This window comes from Carlito syrichta, unplaced genomic scaffold, assembly GCF_000164805.1.
Source record: "Carlito syrichta isolate Samal-C Ts95f unplaced genomic scaffold, Tarsius_syrichta-2.0.1 Scaffold304652, whole genome shotgun sequence".
NCBI classification, from domain to species: Eukaryota; Metazoa; Chordata; class Mammalia; order Primates; family Tarsiidae; genus Carlito; species Carlito syrichta.
In genome coordinates, this window is record NW_007248748.1 from 86,567 (window position 1) to 94,564 (window position 7,998).

The 7,998-nt window shown below is 45.1% G+C and overlaps 1 protein-coding gene across 1 annotated transcript in view; it reads right to left on the reverse strand.

Moving 5' to 3' along the window:
* GATAD2A (GATA zinc finger domain containing 2A) overlaps positions 1-7,378 on the reverse strand; it is a 67,386-nt gene extending 60,008 nt beyond the window's left edge. The window contains exon 1 of the mRNA XM_008060564.2: positions 7,287-7,378. The gene's annotated coding sequence lies outside the window, so the exon portion shown is untranslated. The remainder of the gene's footprint in view (positions 1-7,286) is intronic.
* Positions 7,379-7,998: the final 620 nt, after the last annotated feature.

Here is a 7,998-nt window from a genome sequence, read left to right on the forward strand (position 1 = left end):
CCGGCTAATATTTTTTTTTTGATTTATTGTAGAGATGAAGTCTCACCTGCCCAGGCGGGTCTCGAACCTGCGGGCTGAGGCAATCCACTCACATCAGCCTCCCAAAGGCACGGGATTACAGGCTGAGCCACCGAGCCCGGCTACCTGTTTGTTTTTTAAGAGACAGTCAGTTTTGCCAAGGCTGGAGTGCAGCACTGCAATCACAGCTCACTGCAGTCTAGACCCCCTAATATTGGCCTCAAGCAATCCTCTTGTCTCAGCTTCCCAAGTAGCTGGAACTACGGGCACAACTCCACCACACCCAGCTAACTTTTTAAACTTTTTGTAGAGATGGGGACTCACTATGTTGCCCAGGATCTGTTCTCCAGGTTTTCAACTTAAACTCCCCACTGGCAGCCTATAACCCCACTTTTGCAAACTGCCATTTTCCCTGCCCTTGATGATCCAAGTCATAAAGCTCCTTGAGGGAAGCTCTAAGTCAAACACAATTTTCACACTTTTGATTACAGAAAATTTCAAACAAACCCACAGAAGTAGAGAGTGGTGTGACTAACCACACATGCTCACCAACCATGTCCACGGCCATTGGGGACCAATGTCATGTTTTCCACATGCCGCTCCTTCCTCATACCCCTTCACTGGTTTTTGTAAAGGAAATTCCATAACACATGTATCTACGAATGAAGCGTTCAGTATTTATCCATATGTGACAAACAGGACCACAACATCATGATACTACCTTCAACAATTAACAGTCATCCCTCAAACTTGGTTGGAATCTGCTGGTCTCCTAACTTGCAGTCACATGGTCAAAAAAATCAGGTCATTTGTCCTGGTTCCTCCAGTTGAATTTTGCAAATGGCATCCCTGTGGTGTAGCTTAGCATGCCCTGATTTCTCATAAACTAGACCTTGAGGTAAGACGAGCTCACATCCCTTGGGAAGCACATGACGCCATCCTTGAGCCCTAGTGATCACAAGGGATCACTGTCTGGATCCCCCAATTCCTTGAGGTGTCTGCAAAATTATAAATTTATAATTCTATCATTTCATATTAATTTCATGTTCTAGAATATGTCAGTAGCTGTGCTGTTCACCTGGCTATTTAAATAGACTAGAATTCAATAATATTAGGCTGGTAGCCGGGCTTGGTGGCTCAGCCTGTAACCCCGCACTTTGGGAGGCTGAAGTGAGTGGATTGCCTGAGCCCACGGGTTCGAGACCCGCCTGGGCAATTCAGCGAGACCTCACCTCTACAATAAATCAAAAAATTAGCCGGGCATGGTAGCATGTGCCTGTAGTTCCAGCTACTTGGAAGGCTGAGACGGAAGGATCACCGGAGTCCAGCAGACCAGGCTGCAGTGGCCATTCCCAGTCTGGGTGACAGAGTGAGACTCCAACTCAAAATAATAATAATAATAATACTATTAGGCTGGGTCTTGCCTATAATCCCAGCATTTTGGGAGGTGGAGGCAGGAGGACTGCTTGAGCCCAGAAGTTTGAGATTAGCCTGGGCAACATAGCGAGACCTCATCTCTACAAAAAAATTAAAATTAGCCATGTGGGAGGCACACACCTGTAGTTCCAGCTACTCAGGAGGCTGATGCAGGATAATCCCATGAGCCCAGAAGCTGGAGGCTATGAGGAGCTATGATCGTGTCACTGCACTCCAGCCTGGGCAAGAGGGAACCACTGACCCAAAATTTTGTTTTAAATAATGATGATAATAATAATTTTAAATTTTGCGCGGTGTGGTGGCTCACACCTGTAATTCCAGCACTTTGGGAGACTGAGGTGGAAGGAATGCTTGAAGTCAGGAGTTCAAGACCAGCCTGGGCAACAAAGCAAAAAATATTAAAATTATCTCTACAAAAAAAATAAAAATTAGCATGGTAGCCTACACCTCAGGAGGCTGAAGCAAGAGGATCACTTGAGCACAAGAGTTTAAAGCTGCTATGAGCCGTGATCATGCCTAGATGACAGAATGAGACCTTGTCTCAAAATAAATAAATAATATTGGGAGGCCGAGGCAAGTGGACCGCCTAAGCCCACAGGTTCGAGACCCACCTGGGTAACTTGGTGAGACCTTGTCTCTACAATAATTTAAAAATTAGCCGGGCGTGGTAGCACGCGTCTATAGTTCTGGCTACTTGGAAGGCTGAGGCGGAAGGATCGCTGGAGCCCAGCAGGTCGAGGCTGCAGTGGCTGGGAGCGTGCCACTGCACTCCAGTCTGGGCAACAGAGGGAGACTCCAACTCAAAAAAAAAGTAATATTAAACTGACTTCCTTGGCCCCACTATTCCAGGTGCCACACAGAGCAGCAGGTGTACAGAGTGTTCCCATCATTCCAGAAAGTCCTGTGGCAAGCACCGGCCTATAAGGGGATCTTGCCCTCATCCCCTGCCTGGTTCCTGGAACATCCATTCCACAGAGAAAAGGCAGGAAAAATGCTTGCTCCTTTGGCTCTATCGAACTTCAAAACAAGCTGGTTCCGTAACACCTGCCAAAGGAGACTAGGGAGATTCTTCTTTTTCCTTTGAGCACCAGCATGAACTTTGGACTTTTTACACATCTCTTTCAGGGCATCCGTGATGTTCACACTCACCTGTCCCATACTTGGCCAGCAGGGCCCAGGTAGGCCCTTCTGACACATCTCATGTAGTAACTTACACAATCACCACATTCCCAGTGAAGATTGAGAATTAAAAAGAGCCACTTAAGTACTCTGATTTTACATTTACATTATTCTTTTGTGCTAAAATTTGTGGGATTTTTTTTGGTAGAAGAACATTTATGGCAGCTTTACTAATAATAACCAAAACCTGAATTTTGTGGTTCTTTAAGTCATTAATTACTTGTTTTCTCCTCCAATACATACAGAAATATTGAAACCAAAACTATGATTCTCAAAGGCATCATACAATTTTTAGAAATGTGTTTGCCCTTATGGTGCAGCTCACTAAAACATTTACAGTAAAATTGTCATTTCATGAGAAATAAATCCTCTCTCAGAGACTAAGTCACTAACTCAAGTCACAAAAGACATGCACCTAGATTAATATATTTCATTTTGTCTTCGATCTTTAGGGATTCCCACCCCCTACATACATCATTTAGCATATCTTAGTTTTATAATTATGTAAAACATGCATATGTTGTTACAAAGAAAGGAACACTTGAAGTCTCCCAGAATCTAGTGCCCCCTTCTGAACCTCCTCCAGGAGGTACCATGTGGTTCCTTTATGGTTTACAAAAATAAAGTATGGCAAAACCATGTATGTCCACATCCCCCCACCCTTCCTTATAAGCAGGTCGCATGCTGCATCTCTTCATCCTTCACCTTATTCTTTTTCCCCCCTGCTCATTTCACCTAGAAATCGTGTCACCACTATGCATGAAAATCTCCCTCCTTCCTCCCTTTACTCAGAACCCACTCCCATCAGTCACCAGCCCTGACTGGCCCACATCAAAGTCATTCTCAGCTTTGCTATTTCTGAGTATTGTTATAAATATGTAATCCTAATTTTTTGTTCAATTTTGTTTTTTTTTAAATTGCGGCAGGGTTACACTCTGTCACCCAGGCTGGAGTTTAGTGGCACAATCATGGCTCACCACAACCTCAACCTCCTGGGCTCAGTTGATCCATTCACCCCAGCTTCCCGAGTAGCTGGGACTACAGGGAAGCACCACCACACCCAGCCAGCTGACTGTTTAATTCTTTGTAGAAACGAGGTCTCACTTCGCTGCTCAGGCTGGTCTTGAATTCCTGGGTTCAACTGATTCTCATGCCTCAGTCTCCCAAAGTGCTTGGATTACAGGCATGAGCCATCATGCCCAGTCCTTCCTTATTTTTGATTGAGTATCTCTGGGATACACTTCTAGAGGTGGACATGCTGGAGGCAAAAGATAAACACATATGTAGTTTTGCTAGATATTGCAAATCCCCCTCCAAGGAGTTGTGAATCCCAAAAGCAACTAGCACAGCGGTGCCTGATTCCCACCACTAGAATGGCGTCCACTCTGGGTGTTTGCCACCAAAAGGTCAGAAATGTCTTGGTGATGCACCAACATGCAGGATTCTTATGTCAGAAAGACTGAGCATCATTCATATCTCGGCCAGGGGTCATTTGCATTACCTCTTCTATGAAGCATCTGTTTCTCAATAGTCACACCCATTTTTGATCCTTAATACCAGTAAATGAGCAGTATGTACCTACTGAATGAAAGAGACTCAACAGACAAAATTCAAGGACAGACACCAAATTCATGAACCTGAGCAGAGAGATTGGCTGGTGCGCACAAGAACACGCAAGAAGATACTGCAAGTGGATTGTTTGTGTGCCCTGGGAATGGGAGGGAGCTACTGGGCACACCTGAGCCTGGCCTCCTCCAGTCCTGTTTCCTCCTCTATGCCCACTGGGTCCTAGATGGCAGTAATAGGGTGACCACAGGCCACTGCTTCAACTGAAAGCAAGTGTGGGCTAATGCTGATCGGGACACACCCAAGAGCAGACCAAACTTGCATCTGTGGAGAAAACCTAAAGACAATCGACATGCTAAGCTAACTTATACCTAAGAACAAAAGGTGCATGAAACAATGTCTTTATAATCTTGAAGAGATAATTACTAAGGGAGGCTTTTGCCTGTTTGACCACCAAGCATCATGTGCCATGACCGTTCAGACTGTCCTTTCCCATCAAGTCCCTTTGTGCACTGGGTGGGGAGAGGATGGACCCAAAGGAAAACCTGGGATGGCCTCTGGAAATTCCCTTCTAAGATCCCACACTGACTGCTTGTCATACCATGGCTTTGTCTGCCCTGAGGGTCAGTGACTGGGAAGAGAGAGGTTTCCTCCATTCATTCAATGAACAAGTACCTACTGCTCAGACCACATGCTTCTGAGTTAAGAAAGAGCCAAACAGGCAGAGCGCTATGGCTCATGCCTATAATTCCGGCACTTTGGGAAGCTGAGGTGAGAAGACTGCCTGAGCCCACAGGTTCGAGACCAGCCTGAGAAACCTGTGAGACCTCATCTCCACAATAAATTTTTTAAAAATTAACCAGCCATGGTGATGCATGTCTGTAGTTCCAGCTTCTTGGAAGGCTGAGGTGGAAGGATCACCTGAGCCCAGTAAGTTGAGGGTGCAGTGACCATGAGCGTGCCACTACACTCCAGCCTGGGTGACAGAGTGAGACTTCAACTCAAAAAAAGGAAAAAAAGAAGAAAAGAAGGGAACAGGCAGAGGCAGCCTGGGGCCTGGGAAAACCCAAAGCCAGCCCTCCCCGCAACAATGCCCATTCCTTTGGCCTGCAGGTGTTTCCCTTCAACAAAGGAAGCTCAAGTCAGGCACTGTGGCTCACGCCTGTCCTTCCACCTACTCAGGAGATTGAGGCAGAAGGGCCGCATGACCCCAGTAGGTTGAGGTGGCAGTGAGTTATGATTGGGCTACTGTACTCCAGCCTGGTAACAAAGCGGGACCCTATCTCAATAAAAAACAAAGATACAAACACCATGAGACTTGCATAGTTTCAGGGACTCTGAGACACTGGGTCCTCCTCTCTTGTCTCTGTTAATACCTGACACCCACAAATGGTAGTGACAGCACACTGGCACTAGCACCAGGTAATGGGCATTGTTAACACTGACAATCCTCACTTCTAGGAAAGTGGTACAGACTTTGAGTCCAATCCTGTCTCCAAAGAGCTCTGCAAGCTCTGAGCAGGGTTGGAAAAACGTAAAATGGCACATGCAGCATGGATAACAATCTGGTGGTTCCTGAAAAAAGTTTAACACAAAGTTATCATGTGATCCAGCAATTGCACTCCTAGGTATATATCTAAAATAATGGAATACAGGTATTCAAACAAAACTTACATGTGAATGTTCAAAACAGTTCTCTTCACAATAACCAAAAAGTAGAAAAAATCCAAATGCCCATCAATGAATGAATGGATAAGCAAAACGTAGCATATCCATACAACGGAGTATTTCCCAGCCATAAAAAGGAATGAAGCACTAATACATGCTACAACACGAATGAACCTCAAAAACATTATACAGAGTGAAAGAAGCCAGACACAAAGGCTACATAGTATAGGAATCCATTTATGAGAAATGTCCAGAATAGGCAAACTCACAGACACAGAAAGCAGATTAGTGGTCGTTAAGGGGTAAGCAAAGGGAAAATGAAGAGCGACTGCTAATGGGTATGGTGTGTTCTCCTATTACAGTGATGAAAATGTTCTGGAATTAAATGGTGGTGATAGTAACCCAACTTTTGAACACACAAAAAACCAATGGACTGTAGACTTTAAATGGATGAATTACGTGGTATGCAAATTATACCTCAATCACTAAAAAAAAAATTGTTTAAGCACAAGGAAAGTTTGGTTTTGTTAGAAGAACATTCTGAAAATGCTTTCCTGATACCAGAATCACTTGACCGTGGCCCATATTTTCTTGCCATAGCAGGTAGGAGCCTAAGTCTCACAAAATTAACCCCAACACTTATCACGTACCACATTCAGCACAGCCAGCAAGTTAAGAGTGGCCAAATCTCAAACTGTGCAACTGGCAAGACCTTGTTAGATGGGAAATGAACCCCTCGGCAAGTTATCTGCCAATTCTAGGCCGCAAGTGTCCTCGTCTATAAAAGGAAACACCTCACCCAGGAGGTCTCTCACCTGCCTCCAAATTCTAAGACATCTCTCAGTTCTATGTTCTTCTCCAGGAGGTAACCCAGTGCCAAAATGTTACTGACCGTCCAGTGGTAACAGTAAAAATCCCATACAGGTGTTAGGCAATACACTGCCAGGATCAGACAGCCCTTGACAGAATCTCTACTTAAGAGCTCTATGCAGGGTGGTCCGGTTCAGATAAGGGCAGCCAGCCCCAAACACCAGTGCGGTGATTAAGGAAATACTCTAACCATGTCAGTCACTGTTGGGAAATTATGGGAATGGCCAGAGGACAAAGGCTATTCAGCCAGGATTATCCTGTACCCCATCCTCACTGAGAATGAGTTCATCCTATTTAGGCCTGACCTTTTCAAATGAGTGACCAATGATGATGATTTCTTTACCCCAAACTGAAAGGGAAGGGCCAAAGCAGCCCCACAGAGATGGCATGGCACGCATTCCCTGGGGACCCGCCTCTCTATCTTCTCTAGGAAGGTGGCTGTTGGCTTCCAAAATAGCATTTGGTTTAAAGCATCCCAGGAGCTGAAAGGCCCACTGGACACACCGGACACATCTTCATTCCACAGACAGCAGACCTCAAACACTCACCTGGCTTTGGGGTATGGAGTCTGGTCCTACCAGTCGGCCATGTTCACAGTGACATCAAAAGGCACCTTGCGATAACGTGCTGACCAACCTAAAGCGAAAGAAAAAGAAACACTAAGTTTCCAAGGTTTCTGGAACATACTGGCAATTTTAAATGTCTCCAATCCCTGGAATTACATAGCAAAATTTTATACTTCCACCAGGGCTTCAATTCTGCTACCTTCCACAACAGGGACAAGTGGAAGAAATAAATTTCTACCAATCTGTTAAGTATGAACCAATACAAGTGCTAACTAATAAATGCCAGCATTCCAGACATCATCTTCACCAATATAGATGGCGATACAAAGGTAGTGAAGAGCCACATGAAGAGATAAAATTATTTTTATCTTTCATTAACTGAGCACAGATAAATGGATCAAGGTTTTTATTGTAATAGTAATGATATTAAAATCAGAAATAGGCCAAGCTCAGTGGCTCAGCCTGTAATCCCAGCACTTGGGGAGGCCAAAGCAAGTGGATTGCCTGAACCCACAGGTTTGAGACCAGCCCGGGCAACTTGGCGAGACCTCGTCTCTACAGTAAATAAAAAATTAGCCGGGAGTGCTAGTGCATGCCTGTAGTTCCGACTACTTGGAAGGCTGAGGCAGAAGGATCACCGGAGCCCAGCAGGTCGATGCTGAGGTGGCCATGAGCATGCCACTGCTTCAACCTA